The sequence below is a fragment of the Neoarius graeffei genome, chromosome 5 (genome assembly GCF_027579695.1).
Source record: "Neoarius graeffei isolate fNeoGra1 chromosome 5, fNeoGra1.pri, whole genome shotgun sequence".
Classification (NCBI taxonomy): domain Eukaryota; kingdom Metazoa; phylum Chordata; class Actinopteri; order Siluriformes; family Ariidae; genus Neoarius; species Neoarius graeffei.
Window position 1 is genome coordinate 48,740,950 of NC_083573.1, and position 12,290 is coordinate 48,753,239.

The window sequence follows — 12,290 nt, forward strand, 5'->3', positions numbered from 1 at the left end:
AAATCATTCAGACAGAAGAAAGAAAATCAGACAAAACATAGGATCTGTTTGATGCTGGTAGTAGGTTACCATCTATTTTATTTTATGTCATTTTGAGTATATTAAAGAATCACCCAAAATGACAAAAGTCACAAAACTCTCTTTGTAAATGAATATTGTGTAAATAAGGGGCACAGCGGAAAATCACCACTGAAGAAGGTGTTTATTTCGGAATAATAATGATGGGCTTGCTGTACATCCCGCTTATTAAACGGCTACTTACTGTAGAAATCAATAATTTTACACAGAATATTGACTTAAAATGATTTAATTGACTTAAAAAATGATGTCATTGCTTCCCCTAAAACCAGTCCGTTACAGGTGGAACTGCGTCCATAACCAGTTAAACTCTGTAGTCTTGTTAATGTTAGGCTGCTTGGCGCTATAAATCACGTTAAACCAAGCTTTAAAATTAATATTTAAAAAAATCTTTAACAAAAAAACAAAACCTCCATGGTGTTTTCTGATGGAGTGACTTTTTTTGCCACAGGGTGTCGCGAATGAGCTGAAGTTGTTAATTTGCTGTAAAGTAACAGAGCGCCCTGCGCTGCTTTCTGCGGGTTGATATGAGGGATGTGATCCGGTCTGCTGTTCAGAAATAACACACCGTAGAATGCCGTAACAACCGGCCAATCAGAATCGAGTATTGAACAAAGCCGTGAACATTTGTATCAGTATCAGACAAGTCCGAGTTGACTTCGACTGTTTAAAATACTGACATATTTTATAACCCTCAAACTTTTCCACCATAGATGGCGCGGCGCAGCCACTTTTTATTCTCTCTCTCTCTGTCTACCTCTCTCTTTCTCTGTCTGTCTGTCTCTCTGTATGTCTACCTCTCTCTTTCTCTGTCTGTTTGTCTGTCTCTCTCTCTCTCTGTCTACTCTCTTTCTGTCTGTCTCTCTCTCTCTCTGTATATCTACCTCTCTCTTTCTCTCTCTGTCTGTCTCTCTCTCTCTCTCTCTCTCTCTCTCTGTATGTCTACCTCTCTTTATAACCCTCAAACTTTTCCACCATAGATGGCGCGGCGCAGCCACTTTTCATTCATTCATTCACTCTCTCTCTCTCTCTCTCTCTCTCTCTCTCTCTCTCTCTCTCTACCTCTCTCTTTGTCTCTCTGTCTACTTCTCTCTTTGTCTGTCTGTCTCTCTCTGTCTACTCTCTCTGTCTCTCTCTGTCTACCTTTCTCTGTCTGTCTGTCTGTCTGTCTGTCTGTCTGTCTCTCTCTCTCTTTCTCTGTCTGTCTGTCTCTCTCTGTATGTCTACCTCTTTCTCTGTCTGTCTGTCTCTCTGTCTACTTCTCTCTTTGTCTGTCTGTCTCTGTCTACTCTCTCTGTCTCTGTCTACCTTTCTCTTTCTGTCTGTCTGTCTGTCTGTCTGTCTGTCTCTTTCTCTGTCTGTCTGTCTCTCTCTCTGTATGTCTACCTCTCTCTTTCTCTGTCTGTCTGTCTCTGTCTACCTCTCTCTCTTTGTCTGTCTCTCTGTCTGTCTACTCTCTTTTTCTGTCTGTCTCTCTGTCTACTCTCTCTCTGTCTACCTCTCTCTTTCTCTGTCTGTCTGTCTGTCTGTCTGTCTGTCTCTCTCTCTCTCTCTCTCTGTCTACTTCTCTCTTTGTCTCTGTTTGTCTCTCTCTCTGTCTACTCTGTCTGTCTCTCTCTCTCTCTGTATGTCTACCTCTCTCTTTCTCTGTCTCTCTCTCTGTATGTCTGCCTCTCTCTTTCTCTGTCTATCTGTCTGTCTCTCTCTCTGTCTACCTCTCTCTTTGTCTGTCTCTCTCTGTCTACCTCTCTCTTTCTCTCTCTCTGTCTACCTCTCTCTTTGTCTGTTTGTCTCTCTCTCTGTCTACTTCTCTCTTTGTCTGTCTGTCTCTTTCTGTCTACTCTCTCTGTCTGTCTCTCTCTCTGTCTACCTCTCTCTCTTTGTCTGTCTGTCTGTCTCTCTCTCTGTATGTCTACCTCTCTTTTTCTGTCTGTCTCTGTCTCTGTCTGCTTCTCTCTCTGTCTGCCTCTCTCTGTTTGTCTACCTCTCTCTGTCTGTCTGTCTGTCTGTCTGTCTGTCTGTCTCCCTGATACACCTTCCTAATCAGTAAACTATATGAGATTATTTAGTTTCATGGCGTTAATGTTCTAAATGAATCCCTGTTAGATATTCAGTGAAACACATTCAGATTCAGTTCAGAATTTCAGACAGTAAAAATACAAACATTTCAAATCCAATTTTTTATGCATTCAAAAGTGTAATGTCACCTCTCTAACTCCATACTCTTGTATTATTATTATTATTATTATTATTATTATTATTATTAGTAGTAGTAGTAGTAGTAGTAGTAGGAGTATAGCATCAGTGGTAGTATCAGTAGCAGGAGTAGTAGTATAGCATCAGTAGTAGTATCAGTAGCAGTATGAGTAGTATCAATGGTAATAGGAGTAGGAATAGTATCAGTAGTAGTAGTAGGAATATTATCAGTAGTAGTAGTAGTAGGAGTAGTATCAGTAGGAGTAGTATCAGTATCAGTAGTAGTAGTATCAGTATCCGTAGTAGTAGTATCAGTATCAGTAGTAGTATCAGTAGGAGTAGTATCAGTAGTAGTAGTAGTATCAGTAGGAGTAGTATCAGTAGTAGTATCAGTAGTAGTAGTAGTAGTAGTAGTATCAGTAGTTGTAGTAGTATCAGTATCAGTAGGAGTAGTATCAGTATCAGTATCAGTAGGAGTAGTATCAGTTTAGTAGTAGTATCAGTAGGAGTAGTATCAGTAGTAGTAGTATCAGTATCAGTAGGAGTAGTATCAGTAGTAGAAGTATCAGTAGTAGTAGTATCAGTAGTAGGAGTAGTATCAGTAGTAGTAGTATCAGTATCAGTAGGAGTAGTAGTAGTATCAGTAGTAGTAGTGGTATCAGTATCAGTAGTAGGAGTATCAGTAGTAGTATCAGTATTAGTAGTATCAGTAGTAGTATCAGTATCAGTAGGAGTAGTATCAGTAGGAGTAGTATCAGTATCAGTAAGAGTAGTATCAGTAGTAGTAGTATCAGTATCAGTAGTAGTATCAATAGGAGTAGTATCAGTAGGAGTAGTATCAGTATCAGTAGGAATAGTATCAGTAGGAGTAGTATCAGTATCAGTAGGAGTAGTATCAGTAGTAGTAGTATCAGTATCAGTAGTAGTATCAGTAGGAGTAGTATCAGTATCAGTAGGAGTAGTATCAGTATCAGTAGGAGTAGTATCAGTAGGAGTAGTATCAGTAGAAGTACACAGTCCACATGTCGGCCCCACCCACTGTTGCATTCGAGCTGAAGCTCAGTGCGATGCTGCGTTGCTATGAATACCGTAGGAGGAAGAAAATGACAACGCTTGTGAATCACATGGAACAAGTTTATTAACGCCAAGTTGTGAATATAAGAGAATAAAAGGTGTTTTAACAAACTTATGGCATTGCAGTGTTCATATCATTTCAGTGTCTCACAGGGTTAGTCATTGTGTTCTGTTTGTCCTCGCGTTTGATGTAAATACGGCGGCAGTTGGTGCTGCAGTCAGAGTGGCTGTGGGAGTTTAGTGGAGTTACATGTTAGTGACTCAGTGCTAATCAGGGGTGGGTTTCCCAAAAGCCTCTTAATGCTAAGAGCATCATAAATAGGAGAGAGAGCATTCACTGTGCTGCTCGCTCTACCATTTAACAATGATCTTTGTGTTGCAATGCTTTTGGAAAACTCAGGCCAGTTTGATGAAATCCTAAACACTAATGCATGTACAGTATATTAAACTCTGCATGGGTATAAACATTTGTTCAGGTGAACGCGGGCCAGAACACGGTGTTTCTACTTCTAATACAGTGTAGATGTGTGGTCGGGTGTTGAAAATAAAGCAGGCGGAACAACTAGCACCAGGTCACCACCTCCTCCTACACCACCACCTCTAGCATCACCATCACCACCTTCTCCTACACCACCACCTTCAGCATCACCATCACCACCTCCTCCTACACCACCACCTCCAGCATCACCATCACCACCTCCTCCATCCCCACGGTTAAAGATAGCAGGCGGTCTGGGAGTCCAGATTGTGTGTGTGCTTTCAATCCATGCTGCAGTAACACACACACACACACACACACACACACACACACACACACACACACACACACACACACAAGGAGAGAGAGAGAGAGAGAGGGAGGAGTGCATTATATCCTACTGATTTATTATTTCAGGATTCGATTTCTATCCTGAAAACAGGAAACATTACACTTAAGATGTTGACTATATAACTTCAAAATGTATTCAGTTGTTGACAGGGTAGATTTTGTCTGCCTGTAGCTGCTAAAACTGCACTTTTAACATGAAAGTGTAAGTGCTATGGATTGTTTTTTTCTACAAGCAGCAAACCTGGCTGCTGGAGTCAGTGTGTAGTCTAACAAGTCAAATGAAACTATACAAAATTAGGGGTCCAAGCACAGAACCAATAAGTATTTTTACATGCACAAAATACAGTGGTGCTTGAAAGTTTGTGAACGCTTTAGAATTTTCGATATTTCTGCATAAATATGACCTAAAACATAATCAGATTTTCACACAAGTCCTAAAGTCTAAAGAGAACCCAGTTAAACAAATGAGACAAAAATATTATCTCATCTCTAGCAGCTTTATCCTGTTCTACAGGGTCGCAGGCAAGCTGGAGCCTATCCCAGCTGACTACAGGCAAAAGGCAGGGTACACCCTGGACAAGTTGCTAGGTGGATTGGTGGCACAACAACACAGGGCTGACACATAGACACAGACAACCATTCACACTTACAGTCAATTTAGAGTCACCAGTTAACCTAACCTGCATGTCTTTGGACTGTGGGGGAAACTGGAGCACCTGGAGGAAACCCACGCAGACAACATGCAAACCCCGCACAGAAAGGCCCTCGCCGGCCACGGGGCTCGAACCCAGACCTTCTTGCTGTGAGGCAACAGCACTAACCACTACACCACCGTGCCGCCCACAAAAATATTATACTTAGTCATTTATTTATTGAGGAAAATGATCCAATATTACATATCTGTGAGTGGCAAAAGTATGTGAACCTCTAGGATTAGCAGTCAATTTGAAGGTGAAATTAGAGTCAGGTGTTTTCAATCACTTGAATGACAATCAGGTGTGAGTGGGCACCCTGTTTTATTTAAAGAACAGGGATCTATCAAAGTCTTATCTTCACAACACATGTTTGTGGAAGTGTACAGTATCATGGCACGAACAAAGGAGATTTCTGAGGACCTCAGAAAAAGCGTTGTTGATGCTTATCAGGCTGGAAAAGGTTACAAAACCATCTCTAAAGAGTTTGGACTCCACCAATCCACAGTCAGACAGATTGTGTACAAATGGAGGAAATTCAAGACCATTGTTACCCTCCCCAGGAGTGGTCGACCAACAAAGATCACTCCAAGAGCAAGGTGTGTAATAGTCAGTGAGGTCACAAAGGACCCCAGGGTAATTTCTAAGCAACTGAAGGCCTCTCTCACTTTAACATTAGCCAATGTTCATTAGTCCACCATCAGGAGAACACTGAACAACAATGGTGTGCATGGCAGAGTTGCAAGGAGAAAGCCACTGCTCTCCATAAAAGAACATTGCTGCTTGTCTGCAGTTTGCTAAAGATCACGTGGACAAGCCAGAAGGCTATTGGAAAAATGTTTTGTGGACGGATGAGACCAAACTAGAACTGTGAACACCATCTGTGAAACATGGTGGTGGTTGTATTATGGTTTGGGCCTGTTTTGCTGCATCTGGGCCAGGACGGATTGCTGTCATCGATGGAACAATGAATTCTGAATTATACCAGTGAATTCTAAAGGAAAATATCAGGACATCTGTCCATGAACTGAATCTCAAGAGAAGGTGGGTCATGCAGCAAGACAAAGACCCGAAGCACACAAGTCATTGTACCAAAGAATGGTTAAAGAAGAATAAAGTTAATGTTTTAGAATGGCCAAGTCAAAGTCCTGACCTTAATCCAATCGAAATGTTGTGGAAGGACCTGAAGCGAGCAGTTCATGTGAGGAAACCCACCAACATCCCAGAGTTGAAGCTGTTCTGTACGGAGGAATGGGCTAAAATTCCTCCAAGCCGGTGTGCAGGACTGATCAACAGTTACCGGAAATGTTTAGTTGCAGTTATTCCTGCACAAGGGGGTCACACCAGATACTGAAAGCAAAGGTTCACATACTTTTGCCAGTCACAGATATGTAATATTGGATAATTTTCCTCAATAAATAAATGACCAAGTATAATATTTTTGTCTCATTTGTTTAACTGGGTTGTCTTTACCTACTTTTAGGACTTGTGTGAAAATCTGATGTTTTAGGTCATATTTATGCAGAAATATAGAAAATTCTAAAGGGTTCACAAACTTTCAAGCACCACTGTAGACTGCAAAATACAAAATATCAGATTTAGGCAATAATTCATCTGTATTTGCACACACTTGCGGAAACTAGTAATGATAAAACCCTGAGCCATATGTACATAACTCTGCAATAATCATTTCCTTTATTTCTAAACACACAATGGGGCCTCATTTATCACCCTGTTAATAAAATTGTGTGTAAATAAATGTTTGCATAATCCAAACAAAACAAACTTTCCGACAAATTTCCAAAAGGTTGGGAAATGCTGATTTTCTTTGTACTCGTGTGTGTTAATCACCCACAAAGTGCAAAGCGTGGTCCCAGCACAGTTCATTTACATGTAGTGATGCCTTAAAACTCATGAGAGTTCAAGTGCACAGAAAGCTGGGAACACAAGTGAATGATCAGGGTCTCTCTCTCAAAGCCCAAAAAACAGATGTGTAAGTTGTTTTGATCCACTTCTATGCCAATAAAAAATTAATAGTACTTAGTATATATATGGAGGGGGCGGCACGGTGGTGTAGTGGTTAGCGCTGTCGCCTCACAGCAAGAAGGTCCGGGTTCGAGCCCCGTGGCCGACGAGGGCCTTTCTGTGTGGAGTTTGCATGTTCTCCCCGTGTCCGCGTGGGTTTCCTCCGGGTGCTCTGGTTTCCCCCACAGTCCAAAGACATGCAGGTTAGGTTAACTGGTGACTCTAAATTGACCGTAGGTGTGAATGTGAGTGTGAATGTTTGTCTGTGTCTATGTGTCAGCCCTGTGATGACCTGGTGACTTGTCCAGGGTGTACCCCGCCTTTCGCCCGTAATCAGCTGGGATAGGCTCCAGCTTGCCTGCGACCCTGTAGAACAGGATAAAGCGGCTAGAGATAATGAGATGAGATGAGATATATATGGAGTTGATTATAGGAAATCGTGCATGCTGATTGGTCGAGACATTCAGGCTATTCCTCAATAATTACCTTGAGTGACTCGACAAAATGGTGGCCAATTGCTTCGTCACCGTAAGTGAGGAAGAATTAGAAATGATGAAAGAAAATGCTGTTCCTAAAAGCACTAAAGATGCCATGATGCCATGTGATTTATTTTATCTATTTCAAAACAAAGTATTTTATGTGACTCAGCATTGATGAGTGACAAGTCTCTACTGTGACAAAATTACATTTGCATGCCGCTTTTGAAGTTTGAAATAAATTACTTTTTAAACAAATTTTTTTAAAATAATCACCTCTGTATTTACACTCAAACAATTATCTGCCTCAGGCTCAGTGAATATCAGTGAATAATAACCTCGACTTCATCTCGGTTATTATTCACTAACCCTCGACTTCATCTCGGTTATTATTCACTGATATTCACTTTGCCTTCAGCAAATAACTGTTAAGTAATAATCATAATCATAATAATCAAGCACTGAATCTTCTATCAGCTGAGGCATTTGTTTATGGCTATGTTCAGACAGACTGGCCCTTCCTCCGTTTATATGGTGTCATTTCTTTTGTCATAGTTGAATGGTTACTTTTATTTTTATCTTTTTTACCTTGATTGATAGATTTGTGCTGACTCACTGGCTTTATTTTTCACATTCTTTAATTAATGCCAATAAAATAAAACGACTGGTTTTCACAAAAGTTTCCTGACTGTATTCTTAGTCCCTGACCGAGTGAACTAGCACGAGGATGTTTTTATAGAGCCTCCAAAGCAGTTCTATAAGAAGCTCTGGATAAAGGTGTCTGCTAAACACTGGAAACATAATAAAAAATAAGCAGCTTAAACTAAACGGTATATTTCACATATAAAAGTGCAGTAATTAATGTAAATTATATGATTTGGAGTCAGTAAAATTGGGATTTACATTACTTAGACGACTTATGCTTAAATTTACACATAGAAGCATGAGCAGGAAAGGAATGTTTTTCTGAATTTACAGGATTTTCATGAGAAATGCTTGTATGAATGATTTCTGAATAAATCCATTCATATCCATGTGAGGGGTGCTATAATTGCGAATTGTGCATAAAACTGTTCTATTTCAGGTCATTAAGTCTAGTGTTTACTGCTTCTGAAATAACTCTATCCTATTATGCTTGCACACTTGTGCAGACATAGAAAAATGAAAGATATCATGTTAATAGTATACAAGCACTGAATAACCCGATTGAGATAAAAATCCAGCTGACATTATGAGATGGGTTTTTTAAAAAATTAATAAGGAATTGCAGTATGGTGTTTATATAATAACTTGAATAATTTGATTCTGTTTAAATCAGATAAAGATTATATTACTATTTTTGATTGTGTATAGGCTACATTCAACTACAGTATTAGGGATCCAAACATTGAAACATAAATACAAATGACAGGGTGGAGGCTACAGTGGCTATAAAAAGTGTACACACCCTGTTAAAATGATAGGTTTTTCTGATGTAAAAAAAAAGAGACCACGATAAATAATTTCAAACCTTTTCCCACCTTTAATGTGACCTACAACCTGTACAATTCAATTGAAAAACAAACAAATCTGTTAGGGAAAAACAAAATATAAAAAACGTACAACAAGCTGGTTGCATCAGTGTGCACACCCTTAAACTAATACTTTGTTGAAGCACCTTTTGATTTAATTACAGCATTCAGTCTTTTTGGGTCAGAGTCTATCAACCTGCCACATCTAGACTTGGCAATATTTGCCCACTCTTCCTTGCAAAAGCACTCCAAATCTGTCAGATTGTGAGAGCATCTCTTGTGCACAGCCCTCTTCAGGTCACCCCACAGATTTTCAATTGGATTTAGGTCTGGACTCTGGCTGGGCCATTCCAAAATATTTTTGGGGTCATGCTGAAAGATGAAATTCCTCTTCATCTTCAGCTTTCTAGTGGACACCTGAAGGCTTTGGGCCAAAATTGACTGGTATTTAGAACTGTTCATTATTCGCTCCACCTTGACTAAAGCCCCTGTTCCAGCTGAAGAAAAACAACCCCAAAACATGATGCTGTCACCACCATGCTTCACCGTGGTTATGGTGTTCTTTTGGTGATGCGCAGTGTTGTTTTTTGTGCCAAACATACCTTTTGGAATTGTGGCCAAAATGTTCAACCTTGGTTTCATCAGACCAGAACATATTTTCCCCCACATGCTTTTGGGAGAGTTGATGTTTTGTTTTGTTTTGTTTTTTTGTAAAATTTAGCCGGGTCTGGATGTTTTTCTTTGACCCTACGTCATAGTCCAGACATATGGAGAATACGGGAGATTGTTGTCACATGTAGTACACAACCAGTACATGCCAGAAATTCCTGCAGCTCCTTCAGTGTTGCTGTTGGCTTCTCGGTAGCCTCCCTGACCAGTTTTCGTCTTGTCTTTTCATCAATTTTGGAGGGACGTCCAGTTCTCGGAAATGTCACTGTTGTCCCGTATTTTCTCCACTTCTTGATGACCGTCTTCACTGTGCTCCATGGTATATCTAATGCTGTGGAAATGTTTTTGTCCCCTTCTCTTGATTGATCCCTTTGACACTTTGTAAGCTCTCTCTGAACGCTGGCTTTTGCTGGAGGATGCAACTGAGTAAATGTCTGAACTTTATTTGGGGTTAATCAGAGTCATTTTAATTGATGGCAGGTGTGAACCCCAAAAGACTGAATGCTGTAATTAAATCAAAAGGTGCTTCAGCAAAGTATTAGTTTAAGGGTGTGCACACTTATGCAACCAGCTTATTGTATGTTTTTTATTTTTTTACGTTTTCCCCCTAACAGATTTGTTTGTTTTTCAATTGAATTGAACAGGTTATAGGTCACATTAAAGGTGGGAAAAGTTTTGAAATTATTTATCGTGGTCTCTTTTTTTTTTTTTTACATCAGAAAAACCTATCATTTGAATGGGGTGTGTATACTTTTTATATCCACTGTACATCAAAGGTGTCAGTATAGAAACCTAACATTAAATAAGATTTTACTCAGAGCAGTGAAACCGAACACACACACACACACACACACACACACACACACACACACACACACACACACACACACACACACACACACAAACCCAAGAACCTCCCAATATCTGGAAAGACCATTAATGTTTCAGGTTTACCTAATTTTGTTTTTTATGTGCTTGATGAAGCTCTGCCATATGTCTCAGAAACCATACATACTGCATATTCTATTACTTTCAAAAATTTGTATTGTTACAGCATGTCTACAAATCATCTTAAGGTTTTATTCTAAAACATTTTTCTACGTATTTTCAATAAATTGTTGCAGAGTGCCTTTTTCTGTTTCCCTAACCTACAGCCCATCCACCAGCCATTAACACGAAGAGATACTAAGCAGACATTCACTTTTCATTAACTGACACACTCAAATAATGAAATATGAGTTGCAGTATAAAGAAAAGAGGAAAAAGGAGCACAAAACTCAACTGTGAGGGTACCAAAACATTTCAGTTTATACTAGAATTTAAAATGAACAATTTATTTTTAAAAAATTAGCCAATTGTAGGACTTAAGAGTCAGTGAGGTAAGGATAGCTTACTTAGGAAAATCAGCTAGTAACATACTTGATGAAAGGAAACTATATTGTGCATCATGTCAACAAGATGACTTTTTGAAATCAAGAGGTTTTAAAACCTCTTCATGTTCCAAAGCTGATCAGAAATATATTGCTTCAATACTTGATGGCTTAAAATCTATCCTACTAAAGGAAGGCTGTCTGTCTCTCTGTCTGTTCACCTATGCAAATCAACATGGCTGGAAGCACATACTCCATACTTCGCACATGGATTGGTGACACCCCAGAGGGGTCCAAGACAACATTTTCGATTTTCTAAAACATGCGATTAGTGCTAATCCAACACACTCTTCATTTTCTGTAGGCTACATGCTCACGCTAACACACTGTGCTAATCCAAGACACTATCATTTCCCATAGGCTACATGTGGGTGGTAAAAGAGAGCAACTGGACTTGCTTGAAGATTCTTGAATGCGTAGGCTAGTGGGGATAACGTTGGATTGTCGGCATCTTAGGTTGAAATGCAGGTGGTTTCTGTAGTCTGCTAGTTTTCTGGAAGTCCTGTCATACTCTCGCACCAATCGAAGGGTTTTTATCCCAAAGTGCATGGAAACATGTCTGTAAAGATTCTCAGTCATCCAGGTCGTAGTAAACTGTGGGTGGTAAAAGAGAGCAACTGGACTTGCTTGAAGATTCTTGAATTTCAAGATTTCAAGAATCTTCAAGCAAGTCTAGTTGCTCTCTTTTACCACCCACAGTTTACTATGACCTGGATGACTGAGAATCTTCACAGACATAGGCTACATGCTCACGCTAACACATTGCACGTAGCCTTGGCAGGGAATCCTCTCCCTGACTCACCTGAGAGTTTCGATGGTACAGGACCTTGCAATCAGCTCTCCTTGCCGGAGACTTCCGTTAGGGCCGAGTCTACGTCACTGAGGAGATGTGGGGAGTGATTTACGTCACTTTGACAGAATACAGTGAAAAAAAATATATCACGTCTCCACTCAACTCTCCACTGACCTATTCAGAGGAAATCAGGTTCACAGGCAATAACTACTAGTCCAACACTAAATCAATTAGATGCATTCATACTGTCCTGGAGAGAAATAAACAGGGCACAGCTTGGGAGAGAAAGATGGAGGAACACTTAAAAACAAACTTTACTCATTAATTTTAGAGTTTTGTCTTTTGGGAAAAATAAAAGTATTAGCAGCCAATGAATACTAACTTTCTGGGATCTTTCTACTTGTTGTACGCTGGCATCGAATGTGAGCTAGCTGTAACTCCCTTCAAAGCCATGTCTAATTTTGAGCTGTACTTATTTGCACTATATGCCTTTGTTTGACTGAGCCAATCACAGTAG